The following is a 16,459-nucleotide window of genomic DNA, read 5'->3' as shown; positions in this document are numbered from 1 at the left end:
CATAGTTAAAAAAAGGAAAACATTTTTTCACACCAGTGTCTGTGTGTGTGTCTGAGAAATGTATTCATTCTATTAATTCGAGTTCCTAATGAAACAATTTTAAATATTTCCTTAATTCAAACGAGTAGCGGCTTCTACACGGAAAGAGTATTCCATACATCACCGATATGTCACGACTTAACAAGCGGATAATATTTCTTGTCATTGAACGTTATTTTGAATGTCAATTTGAACATCTTTTTTATTCAGTCAATATATTTTTTTATTGTGCTTTGTAGTGCGCTGCTTTTTCAACCTCTGATCACCGACAGTAGGCTTGTTTATTTAAGCTTACCATGAGAACGGCCAACGTGGATGAGACAGAGGGAGTGCACGATTTAAACTTGACTGATTTCATGTTTATTGACCTGTTTATACTGGGTAATAAGATGCATTTTAGTCAATCAGATCACAACTAAAACAAGACGCATTACTGTTCAAATCCAGCATTCAAGTGTGGTTAGTCTTTTGTTCACTTCAGACAATGTTGTACTGTATACTTCTCTGATCTTTCAATCTAATACTATGGGAAAAAAGTGGATCATGTACTGTTTTGTCAACGTTTGTACAGTTAGTACAATTAAATACCTATGAACACGTTATGCAATGAGGTTTATTTTCTTTGTTTCCAAAGAGTTCATATTTCCTAGCACAGAACTTTTTTATAGTTTTAACATTTATATTATATACACTCTTGTCTTCATTTGAATTTGTTAGATAGATTGTTAGATAAATATAGAACATTAAATCATTCATAATGAGTGATTCATGAATCAAAATATAATGCAAAGGATCAGGAATTTATCATGGGAATAAGAATGATGCAAAAATGTATTAACTGCATTAAGGACTTTATTTGTTAAATAAAATATATACAATTCTCTGAAAACAAACAAATCGAAAAACAAACAGTGAAATCGAGCTGCAAGAGCTTGCTGAAGAAAGGGAAAAAAATGAAGCAGCTTTAGCATATTGCAAACATTCATTTGTAGTCAAATACATAGTTATTTTATTTCATCAAAAGAAAGTGTTAAATCTAAGACATTTATTAGTTATACATACTTTACTAAATAGGAAGAAGAATTATGTTTTAAAATATTTGAATGAGTATGGCAGCTGTTGTTCTCAACAGCCATAAAGGTATGTTTTGTATCCAGGTAATGATAGACAGGGCAACTTTTTGAGCAGTGTAGTTAGACAATATTATGGAGGGATGTTGCGTGGCTACTTTGCTGCTGAAAATTGGTAACAAAATGTTTGCCAAAAACAAAATAGAAATTAGAAGTTTATTTTGTGTAGACACATCATGCATGTGTTAGCCCCATGAAACTTAATCAGGTATAGTCATTAATACTTTTTACTTTGGTATTTATTTCAGGCCATACCTCATTACTTTTACTTGAAAAGTAACACAAAAAGCGTTACACAAAAGTGTAGTCAGTACTTTAACTTTTACCAGAGTTGTCTAAAACATCTGTACTTCTACTTCAGTTAAGGATATGTGTACTTTTGCCATCTCTTTTTAAAGCAAAATGTAAATATCTTGCATAGCATGATTTATTAATCAAATTATAAATTTTTGCTCTTTAAAGATTAAAGAATACAATGTGGTTTTAAATGTTTATAACTTTTTTCTTCTGTTTAACTCAAAAAAAATATTTTGAAGAAACTGGTTCCTGCTGATAGTCATTGACTAACATAGCAGGAAGAGAAAATACTATGGAAGATAACGTTTACCAGCTGCCAGCATTTTGCAAATCTTTTATGTTTTTTTTTTTGTGTATGTTATTTGTGTAGACATATAATCATATATGTTTGGAACAAGTGAAAGATTTATTTTGGGTGAGCTATCTCTTTATTAATATAACACAAAGTATGATTGCTGTCACTCTCACTGTTTGCTGTTTTGTGTTTAAAAAGTAAAGACTGCACACGGTTTAAAAACGCCTGTCAAAATGCATTACAGTGCATTAACTGGACTTTCTAACTTGTATAACCAGCTGGCCATAATTTTTCTATATTTATTCTTATATATATATATATATATATATATATATATATATATATATATATATATATATATATATATATATATATATATATATATATATATATATATATAATACTGCATAATATAATAAATCTGCTGCCACTAGTCCTGGTCTAAACTTGTGATAAAGCATCATTGAAGTACCTTCAGAAATATTTATATATTGAGTTTGCTGTGAGTTTTTATTAGTGAAACAATAAGTGAAAGATGAAAAAGGCAAGCTGTGTTTATGAACGTGAACAGTTCCTGCTCAGGCTCAGGTCAGGCGTAAAACTTGGCGGCAGTGACCACAGACATTTTTCTCTGTCAGACTTGCAGGAGTTGGTACAAAGAAGCCAGCTGTCAGGCCTCATGGAACCTGGCCTCTAATTAAAACAGTGGAAAATTAGATAACTCCACAAATTCATCACTGCTGCTGCTGGCCGTCAGGACTGTGCTCTGGGGGCTGCCACCCACCTTTTGTTTACATCAGGGAGATTTGGCTGCACTGCGCTGTGTGTTTTTAGAAGTTTTTCACTCTAATTTTTCTAATGGGCTACAAGGGCTTTCTCCTGCATCTCATGTCTCTCCTGATGGAGCTGATGGAGGAGAGCCCAATGACCTTAACCCTCCCTCATCCATTTCACACATGTCTGCCTCGTTAGAACCTCATTTATTAGACTCTAATGGAGGTTCTGAGTGCTGTGATATCATGTGCTGGCAAACAGAGTTAACATGTCCACTCAGTCCAGTTTATGGCCTAAATGGACAGAAGGTAGGACAATAAAAAAATATAGGTTTTCAAAAATTGTTTCCAGATTAAAATTTTGCTGTCATGCTGCTACTTGCAATAGTCAGCACAAAGGATGCAAGGAAGACTTATTTCAAGGTCTCTTGTATTTAATCCAGTGCTTTTGAACTAGGCTTAGGCCAACATCCAATAAAACAATCCAGCATAATTTGACAGCTACCACTGATGTGAAAAGAATAGAGATAGGAACATAAAACTGATATGCTGATAAGGCTGAAGGTAAAGTTGGCACTTGACTGTGTACTTACAAAAACAGTTTTCCTGCTTGTCTTGACATACAATATAGTTCACTATTTTTATCAAGACTAAAAGATTGAAAGAAATTAAGACTTTACTACCGAAAGTTCAATCTTAGATCTGTGATTTTAAAAATTATGCCTCTGCGAAGAAAAAGTTAATTTAAGTGTACTATTAGTATACTTTTTTTCAGTAATATACTCCATACAGTATTTCACTTGTTAATGGAGCTAGAAATATTGATCTAAAAACTTGTTTCAAAAGTAAAAACAGCTTTTATTCCATAAAAACGTAAAAACTAAATTCTTCAAAAGACGATAACATGAATTAAAAATATAGGAAATATAAAAAGAATCTTACAAAATAAGTAGAAAAACAATATGCATTGTCATCATGACAAAGACAAAAAAAAAGTTTCTTACTTATGATCCAAAGTTTGCAGGTTTGAGTCCTGGAATCATCAGGAACTGTTAGTGGAGTGTGTGTGTGTGTGTGTGTGTGTGTGTGTGTGTGTGTGTTTGTGTGTGTCTATTACTGTTTGCATTACTCTGTGTGTGTGTGTGTGTGTGTGTTAGTGGGTATCTGTATCGGTTTAATGCAATATCTAAATTCTGAGTTGAAACCATTTGTTCATATAATTATTAATAAAATTAATTGAGTAAAAAAATAATTTATTAGGCGACGCAGTGGCACAGTAGGTAGTGCTGTTGCCTCAAAGCAAAAGGTTGCTGGTTCGAGCCTCGGCTGGGTCAGTTGGCGTTTCTGTGTGGAGTCTGCATGTTCTCCCTGCGTTCGAGTGGGTTTTCTCCGTGTGCTCCGGTTTCCCCCACAGTCTAAAGACATGCAGTACAGGTGAATTGGGTTGGCTAAATTGTCCGTAGTTTATGTGAGTGAATGAGTGTGTATGGATGGGTTTCCCAGAGATGGGTTGCAACAAGAAGGTACGGTGGCCGGGAAGTGCAAAACAACATTACAAAGTTTGAAACACTTTTACAAAGCTCGAGACAAATTTACATTTTAAAAAACATTTTTACCTATCATCAGATACAATTATATAGGAAAAACAATTTTACCAAGGACGAAACAAATTTACATTTTAGAAAACAAATTAACAAAATGCAAAACACTTTTACAAGTCCCAAAACAAATTTACAATTACAGATTTCTTACGGAAAGGGAATGCACCACACACCAGAAGTGACGTAAAATGTAGCACACACCAGTAGTGACGCAGGGGAAAGTTGTTATTGTTGTTGGTGAGCATGGTAAATTTGCGCTGTGGAGCACATGGCATAAACAAAGTTTATAGTGACCGAACATGGACAGCGGTTGAGGGTTGTTTTGCCCGTTTTGTGGCAAACACATGAGCTGCTTAACACGGTTTTGCTTTACGTGTTGTCGGTGTTTAGAGTTTATAAAGGACACGGACCAGACGGAAACACCAAACATACTGTATCAATGTGTTCAATATTTTTACGAGATCCACTCATACACTGTAATCATGAACATAATGTCAAGTCTACACAGTGTAAACATCTGCTTGAGGACTCTTAACAGTAAACTGAATGAAGCCGGTGTTACGGTTTAACTGGTGTCCATGTTAACTGAGGCCCCTTTCCAGATGTGCAAACTGTACACGTTTGCAGATTGGCAGATTCGCCACTTTTTCACAGCAACAAAACATGCCCATACTGAATAAAGATTCTTATTACTTGGTGTCAGTGTAAATTTATTGATTTAATATTTGTGTGGCAGAACAGTATAAACCAAAATTAATCTAAAGAAATAATTATAATTGACATGTCATCAACGGGATTTGAACCCAAGTCAAAAGATTCTGCACAAGTATCAACTGACCTATCAAACTGAACTACTCAGATCTACAGGTTGAGATCGGTTTTGGTATTTTTATCAGTCTGGAAGGGCATCCGCTGCATAAAACGTGCTAGATAAGTTAGAGGTTCATTCCGCTGTGGTCTACATATCAGTTTGCCATGGCAATGTTGTCGTCATTAACTTTATTATACCTCCAGGCTGCAGACATATTTGGGTTATTGCAAGATCAGATACGGTTGCAGATGGTAGTTTACAATAATAATTTATAAAATTTATTATGTCCGTTGATAACGTCCGATTCCAATCTAGTTTGAAACCGCATGATCAGGCCCAGTTTGCAATTATGTTATCCGATCTGAACACCCCTAATAAAAAAGGTGGGCCAGTACAGTATAAAGAGGTATTCAAGAAGTATATGAATGTGTTCTACAAGTACATAGTACATAGTTAATGTCAAATAGACTTAAAGTATAATTAAAATATACTTTTACATTTTTTAATAAAATTAACTTGAAAGTAAACTTATTTTAAGGCTGGTTCTGTGACAGTCCACCAAATTCCTTTGCCATTAGTGACAATTTCTGTTTAAGGGAAAGAAGATTTTTTTTAACACATTTCTAAACATATTAGTTTTAATAACTCATTTCTTTTATCTTTGCCATGATGACAGTTAATAATATTTTACTAGACGTTTTTTTTCAAGACACAGCTTAAGTGACATTCAAAGGCTTAACTAGGTTATCTGGTTAACTAGGCAGGTTATGGTAATTAGGCAAGTTGTTGTATAAAGATGGTTTGTTCTGTAAACCATCAAAAAAAAAATACCTTAAAGGGGCTAATAATTTTGTCCTAAAAATGTTGTTAAAAAAATTTAAAACTGCTTTTATTCTAGCCAAAATAAAACAAATAAGAACTTCTCCAGAAGAAAAAAACATTATCAGACATATTGTGAAAATTTCTATAAAAAAATGCTAAATTTAAAGGTGGACTAATAATTTTGACTTCAACTGTATATATATATATATATATATATATATATATATATATATATATATATATATATATATATATATAGTTGAAGTCAGAATTATTAGGCCCCCTTTGAATTTCTTTCTCTTTTTTAAATACTTTTTAAATGATGTCTAACAGAGCAAAGAAATTTTCACAGTATGTCTGATAATATTTTTTCTTGAGAAAGTCTTATTTGTTTTATTTAAGACTAGAATAAAAGCCATTTTAAATTTTTTTAACACCATTTTAGGGACAAAATTATTAGCCCCTTTAGGCTATTTTTTTTTCCGATAGTCTACAGAACAGACCTTTGTTACCCTAACCTGCCCAGTTAACCTAATTACCCTAGCTAAGCCTTTAAATGTCACTTTAAGCTGTATAGAAGTGTCTTGAAAAAAATGTAGTAAAAAAATATTTATTGTCATCATGGCAAAGATAAAATAAATCAGTTATTAGAAATAAGTTATTAAAACTATTATGTTTATAAATGTTTTAAAAAAATCTGCTCTCTGTTAAACAAAACGGGTGAAAAATAAACAAAGGGCTGATAATTCTGACTTCAACTGTATATATATATATATATATATATATATATATATATATATATATATATATATATATATATATATATATACATACACATATATTTACAGCTATATAAACTGTAGGTGGGCAAAGATTTTTTTTTTTATCTAGATTAATCTCAAAATTAATCTAGATTCATCTAGATTTAAAATGGCTCATTTGAATCCTACCGAAGGCATTCAGAATATGTGTGCTATTCAAATAATAAGTCTTTCAGAACGGGTGTCTCAAGTCAGGTGGCGCATTAGACCAGCGGCTCATCTCCTGTTTCCAAACTGCATCACAAATTGCTTAAGAAACTGTTCTACTGTGATAATTGATGATGAAAATAAATTATGTTCAGTATGATGTATTTGTGTGTACTAACTGTTTATTCAGTTAAACATGGATTTTGAACTGTAGACATACATAAGCTCAAAACAGCAATTTTTGATCACCTTAATCTGACTAAAGTCATAACTGAACTAAACAGAAATGGAATTAAAACGTGGAGTATGCGTATATTAGTGGCATTATTGAAGTAAACACCACATTTAAATTATTACCATCAAGGACTTTTTACCATATTTTCCGACAAGATCGACACACACAGCAGTCAGTAAAGGACCGCGCACACACACACACACACACACACACACACACACATCGAGAAATGCAGATTTTTTTTTTTCTATCCATTTGGCATGCGTTATTAAATTCCATAACACTCTCACCAGTCCTTACTCCTTATTTGCGTCTAATACCCCAGTTTGTCACGGTGGCATGAATGAAATGTACATGATTTAAAGTGAAACTGCCAAACTGCTGTTAAAGTCAGATTTGATTAAAGTCATTTGATTCATAAGAGCACTTTTTTGTCAGATGGCTTACCGGTCAGGTATACATCCGTGCTAAAATACCAAGGTGAAAGTCACCATAGCTTGTGTAAAATAGACGCAGCTCTCAACTCAACTTTGAGAATAGTTTAACGGCGATATTTTTTTATCGCGTGGTAAGAGTCTCGCCTTAACACAGAACGTTAATGCCGATAACGGCCTACCATTTATAAAAACCCAGTCACATTAAATTACATGAATGTGCAGAGTAGAAAACAATCTTCATTCATTCATTTATTTATTCACTTACCTATTGGTTTTTATTCATTTATACAGTTAGCCATTTCCATAGGTCTGACATTCAGCATGTTTGCTTTTCTGAAAGAAAACAATAATATGTACACGACATTGTGAAATTTTTTTTTTCTATTGATCATAACTGTCACACACATCAGTGCTTAAGGCCTGGCTGAAACGCCCTGTGCACCATTTTGTCTTCATGTGGGGTCTGACCTGGTGGTCTTTCTCCCCTCCACAGGGAGGCAACTCCATGTAAACACACTCCACTTCCCTCATCCATCCAGCCGCCTGCCTGCACCAAGCGACAAGCACCCAGTGAGGACATACAGACCCAAGTGGAGGATCACTGATGGCAGTAATTACACTCTCTCTTTTTCAGTTATCTTGAAAAAAAAAAAAAAAACTCTTTGTTAGAGTCTCCTGTCTCTGGCCATTTGTTGTGGTTAGCTTTTAGCTTGTTTCTGTTGTTATGACCAGCAAAGCTAATTTTAATTGTCTGCTTTATCACTCAGGTAATCAAAATGATTGTATGCAGCAAGCCACCTTGGACCATGCATCACACTGATGTTATAACAGGAATGAAAAATGTCTTTCTAAAAACTGTAAAAACAAACGTGTAAAATTTTGAAACAACCGTAAAACATTTTGATAGCTTTTTACCTGCCAGTTACAATGAAAGAAAAACACCACTGTTTAGTAAAATTTTAAAGTATTATTAATAATTCATAATTTTGTTGTAGTGATCAGATCTATACATTCAAATATACTGCTATTATATACAAACAATTTTTGCTAAAATAAGCAAAGAATGTTTTATAGCTATTTATAACAAGCTAGAAAATATCAGGAATGATGGGGAGGTAAAATTTTTACATTGTGAGGTAAACAAAACAGACAAAATTTTTTTTAGAAAATTGTTAAATTACTTAGACTAATTAAAACATATAAACAGAAATATTTGATTATTGAACTGTATGAACATGTACAGCACTTAATATTTTGTCAGGGTTGCCTTTGCATGAATCACTTCATCAATGCAATGTGGCATGTACACAATCAGTCTGGCACTGCTGACGTGTTATAGAAGCACAGGTTTTTATGATAGCAGTCTTCAACTTTTCAGTGTTGTTGGCTCTGGTGTCTTACATCTTCCTCTTCACAATAGAAAAGAAAGTATTTCAGTACTATTGGTAGTGTGGGCAAAATGCAGATTGGTTAAAGTGCAGTGCATGTTACATCTTGATGTTATTCAGTGAAATATATGGAAAGAGTTTGTGTGAGGTGTGTCATGTGTTCATCAGCCTGATAGTCTATGGAAGGAAACTTTCCTTCAATCGGCTGGTGTGTGACCGGATGCTGCGGAACCATCTGCCTGAGGGTAGCAGAGAGAAAAGTCTTTGGCTTGGGTGGGTGGAGTCGCTGATGATTCTCCTAGCTTTCCTTATGCACCACCTGGTGTAATGTCCCTGAGGGAGGGAAGCTTACCTCCTACCACAGTTTGCACAATCCTATGTAAACCTTTGGATTGCTGCCGGTGCTGTTTCCATGCCAGGTGGTGATGCAGCCAGCCAGGATGCTCTCCACAGAGCAGGTGTAGAACGAGAAAAATAATTTTATGATGACAATGATGACATTTGAGCTGTGTTTAGATGTACAGTCGTGTGTGTACAGGGAGTACAGGAGTGTGCTAAGAACACAGCCCTGTGGAGCACCAGTGTTGAGTATCAGTCTGCTTGACAGGAAGTCCAGGATCCAGTTGCACAGAGAGCTTTGTAAGCCCAGCCTGGAGCTTTACCACCATCTTGGCAGGCACTATGGTGTTGAAAGCTGAGCTGTAGTCTACAAACGGCCTTCTCCTATATGTGTTTTTGTTTTCCAGGTGAGCCAGAGCAGTGTGCAAGGTGAAAGCAATTGCATCATCAGTGGAGTGGTTGTTTCTGTATGCAAATTGCAGAGGGTCTGTGTGAGCTGGCAGTACAGAGCAGATGTGCATGCCAGTCATTCAAGCATGTGTTTTTTTAATTGTGCAAAAAAAATAAATAAATAAAACAAGTAAAAACAACAAATTATAATTTAAAATAAATAAAATCAAAATAAAAAGATTTATTAACAAGTTTTTAAAAATGCAGTAGAAGTGCTCTTCATTGTTACTTTGTGTTAGCTACTTGGCAATGGCATGAAAAATCAAGTGTACACTGTGTTAGATCTAAGGTGACATAGAGTACATTGATACACGGTTTAATTGACTCTCAGATATCTACATACAAGATATGTAGTAAATAAGGTAAGTGCAATAATCTATAAAAATGGGCACACAAACCCATTTAGTTCCCTAGATATTTGCCCTAGAAATAATCTCTATGTAGTTTGTTTAGAAGAGTTGTGAATATTAATGAAATTTACTCTCACATTGCTCTCGGCTCATTTCCCAGATTCTTACACAGTATGATGTACTCTAAAATATATATGTGCAAATTAATCATACCTAAGCTTAAAAAAAAATAATAATAAAATAAATAAATAAATAAATAATCTTGAACAGACATATTTTTAATACAATTAATTCAACTGAAGGGGAGATGAGTTTCACAATAGGAGCGAGTGAGCTGTAGGCAGCTTAGTATGCTCATCTATTACTGTTTCTGAGTCATGTGTCGTGAATAATAATTGTATTTAGAGTTGATAGTGCACCTAACACCTCACTAAAGTGCTTGGCTGAGAATGAGTCCTAAAAGGTGTGCTATTGTGAGGGAAAGCTGATGTGTACAGCCATAGTTATTTAGTTAAAAGGGAGACCCTTCAATGCAGAGGAGATTAGATTTACACACTAATCATCAACATCTGCTAAACTATACAAAAGTAAGGCCTAATTCCAATTAATCTTTTTAGCCCTACCCCTTCCCCTTGATCCTTGAAACAGAGTGTAAAGGGGCAAGACTTCAAATTTACCCCTAAGAAATGGTACACCACTACAACACCTGTACACATCATTATATGTCGTCTTGAGCTTTTACGTCATATGAGATCGATGATGACCACAACTGTAGTTATTCCAGTTGTGTGGCTTACAGATTTTTTTTATTAATCTTCAGGAAATCTCAGAAGTTAACAATATCATAGATAGGGAAATTTGGCAATTTTTATTTTATTCTTTTAAAACATTTTTTAAAGCATGACTGCAAAACATGAATGCTATTGTGTAAATTTTAAAACATATGGTTGTCTGTAACTGTTCAAATACTTAAATTTGTGCATCTCCTAACTCGTGTGTGCAGCCCTGTTTCCGTTGTAGCTAAAATGAACACTAATTAATAATTCTACTTATTGTCTACTGTTAACTAGATTAGTTAATTATGAACTTGTAATAACTACATTAGTAAGTTTGGTGCAGTTTAAAAAGATAGCTGAGCTCAGCTTCAGACAATATCTCTTCTATTTCTTTCTGTGCAACATGACCATAAGAATGCCCTTAGACCATGACTTTCACACCACCATTTGTCATGTGTCCCTGAGATTGAGCATCGGTGAGTGTTAGCTGATAAGGTTACTATCTGGCAGCCCTGGATTCCTGGATTAATGTAATGGTATTATGGATGGGTCTGAAAAACCTACAGGTTCTTCTGCTCACTAAATCTAGACATTGTCTGGAATGTAGAGGTTTTGTAAAGTCATCAGTTCTGGAGATTAAAGTAGATAGCTAAGCAGAAAGCACATTGATCTCTGTGTTTGGAATTAGACTTAAATTGAAATGTAGCTGCTGATTGTGCAAAGGGTGTAAAAAATGCTTTCTAGCTTGCTTGCTAAATATGGTAGATCTAATTTATTGTAATAGATAACTTACTATATATTGCCTTTACTATAACACATTATAGTGTGTGCCTGTTTATTTATAGTGACATGAAAAACACTTGCACATTAAAAAGTCTTGACTTTTGAGTCACTTTAAAAACATGAAGCTTTGAAGCATTTGCAGATATTTTGTTTCAGATTTGAAACTATGGAATTCTGTACGATACAGTAAAGAAGAAAAATGTCTAACTTGATCCTCAAGTTCTACTACACAATACACATGAAGTGCTTAAGATGAATCAACGAAGACATTTTTAAAGAACCTCCACATTTGATGGTATCTATTTATTTGTAGATCACATTTAATAATTTTTTTAAATACATTTCCAAATTGTTTGCAAATGATTTCCTTATGCATATGTTACTTCAAAATATGCCATAAATTTTTTAAGGCAGCTTATTCATACTTTCATGACCTCTCGGTTAGACTACTATAATGCATTACTATGTCGTTGCAATGTAGGCCTAATTAACTAACTTCAGCTGGTTCAAAATGCAGCTTCTTGAGTGCTTTCTGGAACTAAAAAATATGATCATATTACTTTTTTTTCACTATTGCATTTGGTTGGGTTATTAAACATTGTAAACATTTTAAAAGTTTAATGACTACTTACAAAGCTCTGAATGAATTATTTGAGAAGCTCCTGCTGTATTATAACTAGGGCTTTACATTAACATCCACAGAATGTGGGTAGATTTTACCTGTGGCGGGTTAGACAAACACCACCACTGGCCACTTTGGCTGGTTGAAAGTAATTTTTAAATTGTAGTTTTCTTTAAAGCAGGGTTTGACATTAAGGATGGCCCAATATCGGTGCAAAAGTGATTTTAGAGTCGAGAGGCAGCATGACTGACAAAGATAACATGCGAGTAAAAGAAAGCAGGTGAATAACGAATGAGAGGATAATAACTCACGCAAACAGCTGATGTGCGCTCCCATTTCCTTGCTTGAAGCAATCGTGCCTAGAAACGCAATTGGTGTGATCAGTTCTCTTTCAAATAGGCAAGACAAAAAGTTGTGCTCATGCACCCACTGTCTTTGCTGCTTTTAAGAGCTCCAGATTTGTATTTTTGTAAGCAGAACCGGTTGCTTTTGCTTTAACCATTATTTGAACAGATTATTAATAGGCTGAACGTTAATCATGTGCTTGTGATCATCCTTTCATTGTCACACACAGTATGTTTGTCTCCTGCTTTCTTTTGCTCACAGTTATTTTTTGTGAACATGGTTTAATTACCATTTTTTTACAATAACATTGCTTTATAAATCATATTAACTTCCCATTTATGTGTAGTTAACGGGTGAACTGGGACCTTTAGTCAGGACATAGTACTGTACATTTTTAAATACATGACAATAATTATATTTTAAATTTCAATTTTTTATTTTGTTTTTAAATAAAAAGTATACAGCTATATTTTGCTTGTTTTGACATATATAAAATTTGTGGCTAAGAAAACATTATTTATATTTGGCATGATCAGAGATAAATTGTCACAAATAAAGAATGTTCAGGTGAATCCAAGTGCGAGTGAACAAAATAAATTTATTAACACAGTCAAAACAAAAGCAAGTAATAGTGTGGTGCTAGGGCTAGGAGAAACAGGGCAATAAATTTAGGTGCAAGTTTATTACAAATGGAACGCAAGAGAATATTCTTAGTTGAAAGCCACACTTTTTGACCAACGACGTAAACGGGAGGCTTCGACCGGTGGCGATCGGCTTTAGCCTTGGTGCGCTCACCCACTTAAAGGAGGGTCTGTCTGGCCCTGCTCCAAGTGCGTCGACTCTTCTGGACAAGGGCATGGGCAGAGGTGGCCGCAACTTCAGATTCCAGACTGGGAAAAGCTGGTGGCTGGTAACCTAAGCTACACTGAAACGGAGAGACGCCCGTAGCCGACACTGGTAATGAATTGTGTGTATACTCCACCCATGGGAGCTGCTGACTCCAAGAGGAGGGTAACAACATAACATGCGCTCGAGATCTTGGTTGGCCCTCTCTGTTTGTCCGTTACTCTGAGGATGGAAACCAGATGAAAGACTTACAGTCGCTCCTAATAAATGACAGAATTCTCTCCAAAATTTAGAGACAAACTAAGGCTCCCTGTCAGAAACCACGTCCGTCAGGAGGCCATGAATGCTAAAGACGTGATTAATGACAGCATCCTCTGTCTCTCTGGCTAAGGGTAATTTAGGCAGAGGAATAAAATGAGTAGCCTTCGAGAACCGGTCCACAATGGTCAAAACAGCCGTATTGCCACCAGATGGCGGGAGACCGTTGACAAAATGTAGCAAAATGTGCGACCAGGGTCTCGAAGGCACTGACAGCGGCTGAAGGATTCCAGCAGGAGGGCGATTAGAAGTCTTAGAAAAAGCACAAACAGAACAGGCCAAAACAAACTCACGTATGTCCCGTGCCATAGCTGGCCACCAGAATCGCTGTTTCACCAAAAATAAGGTACAACTCACCCCTGGATGACAAGCTACTTTGGAGGAATGTCCCCTTCAAATGACGTCAGACTGAATCCCCTCCGGCACAAACAATCGACTGGGTGGGCATCCGACCAGGGGCATTACCCCGTCCAGGGCTGTACGAACCCTGCTCTCGATCTCCCATGTCACTGCAGAAATACAAATCCTCAGGGGAACGATGGGCTCAAGAGACGTATTGCGCTCGGAAGAATAAAAAAGACGGGATAATGCGTCGGGTTTGATGTTTTTAGAATTCGCCCGATAAGAGATGGTAAAGTCGAAACGTCCGAAAGATAATGCCCACCGAGCCTGCCTGGAGCTAGGTCGTTTGGCGGACCTGATGTATTCGAGGTTCTTATGATCGGTCCAAACGATAAAGGGAACCCCCGAATCCTCCGACCAATGACGCCACTCCTCCAAAGCGAGTTTGACAGCCAACAACTCCCTATTACCAGTGTCGTAATTTCGTTCTGCGGGAGATAATCGGTGAGAGTAAAACGCGCATGGATGAATTCTGTCATCCGAGGCGGCGCGCTGGGACAGGATAGCGCCCACCCCTACCTCTGTCGCGTCAACCTCTACCACAAACTGCCGGGAGGGATCAGGTGTCACCAGAATGGGAGCTGAAACAAAGCGGCTCTTCAGTTTAGAGAATGCAGCCTGTGCTGCACTCGACCACCTGAAGGGAGTTTTGAAGCAGGTTAAGGACGTCAGAGAGCTGGGGCGGAGAGCTGGCTGAAATTGCGAATAAAACGCCAGTAAAAATTGGCGAAGCCCAGAAACTCTGCAGGGCCTTATGAGACTCCGGAATTGGCCAATTTACCACAGCCTGAACCTTCTCTGGATCCATGCACACTCCCTCGACTGACACAATGTGTCCTAGTAAGGGAACAGACTGTGCATGGAACACGCATTTCTCCGCCTTGACAAAAAGCCCATTCTCTGAAGCACTCGCCTGACGTGCTGCACATGTTCCTGGAGAGAACGAGAAAAAAACAGAATGTCATCCAGGTAGACATAAATAAACGGATCTATCATGTCTCGCAACACGTCATTTACGAGTGCTTGGAAAACGGCAGGAGCATTAGAAAGCCCAAAAGTAAGAACACAATATTCAAAATGCCCCCTGGGGGTAAGGAACGCAGTTTTCCACTCATGGCCCTGCTAATTTCTCTAATAAAGAGATCTAATAAAGCCCCTTGCAGACGCTCGAACGCTGAAGACATCAGCGGCAAAGGATACGTATTCTTTACATTGATGCTGCCCTTCCAGTTGCATTCCATCTCTGTGAAACATGCATTTACACTCATTCACACTTGTACACTACGGACAATTTAGCCTACCCAATTCACCTGTACCCCATGTCTTTGGACTGTGAGGGAAACCGGAGCACCGGCTAAATATGAACTGAATTTGCGCTGAATATGGCTGCAGTTCTTCATTTCTACACCATTCCTGGTGAGACTATTCCTGCACTGCCTGGGGACAGAAGGTCAGATTATTTTACAATTTGCCAAATCAATGAGAGACTATGGAGGAAGCTATTGAGACTGTAAGACATTTACTTTATTCCTCAAAAGGAATGTAATTGCAGAACTGCATGATTTTAGAAAAACAAACACAAGTATCTGATGTTTTACAGTATGGAACTTCACTCTGAGATTTAGCAGCCACATCTGAGTTTGGATCAAATCTTGATGAAATGCTACATGATCAATTAGTGGAATATGTAACCAGCAATCAAATGAGAGAGAGACTGGTGTTGGAGACTGTTTTGATTCTCAGTAAAGCCATCACCATAACAGACCAGAGATTAGTGCCTGTCCAAGCGATTCAAGGGAAGCCTATAGTTGTTGGTCAGTATAAAACTAAATTCTTTGTATCTATTAAGCTTTTCATGTCTTCAAAAACATTTAGGACTTCTAAAACTGCTGAAGGACTTAATCAGATTGTGCTTGTTATTACTATAGGTTCACAGAACATCTTGCAAATGATCCTAGATTCCCAGCTACTGCAAAAGTGCCATAATAGTCAAAAGATTATAATTTTTTTAAAAGTGAGCCTTTCCCAACAAACGTGTTCTGTTCATGAAATTTAGTTGCCTGAACAGATTTTTTACATGCATAATGTGCTAACTAAAAAGAGAAAGTGTACTCTGGGTCTTCTGTTTCCATCCTGCCAAAAACTGTGTATGAGGCACACTTTAAAAAGGTCTCTTTGCTTTTTCCCTCTGTTAAATCGGTCTTTGTCAGTCACGTGCGTTTGTTGTGTGTGACATCACACCGGCACCATTTTTGTGGTATCGCTTTGCAAGACAACTTGAGAGAGACACATAACGCAAGAGAGATACATGCCATAAAAAGGTCAAGATTGTTAAGTAAAATAAATCAAGAGAACGCGGTACCCCAATAATCTAAACAAACATGCCAGGGATAGTCATTTTGATAAACTGACTTACTGTACATGCAGGATAT

The sequence above is a fragment of the Danio rerio genome, chromosome 18 (genome assembly GCF_052040795.2).
Source record: "Danio rerio strain M-AB ecotype USA chromosome 18, GRCz13ab, whole genome shotgun sequence".
In the NCBI taxonomy this organism is placed as follows: domain Eukaryota; kingdom Metazoa; phylum Chordata; class Actinopteri; order Cypriniformes; family Danionidae; genus Danio; species Danio rerio.
This window is presented reverse-complemented; position numbering follows the sequence as displayed.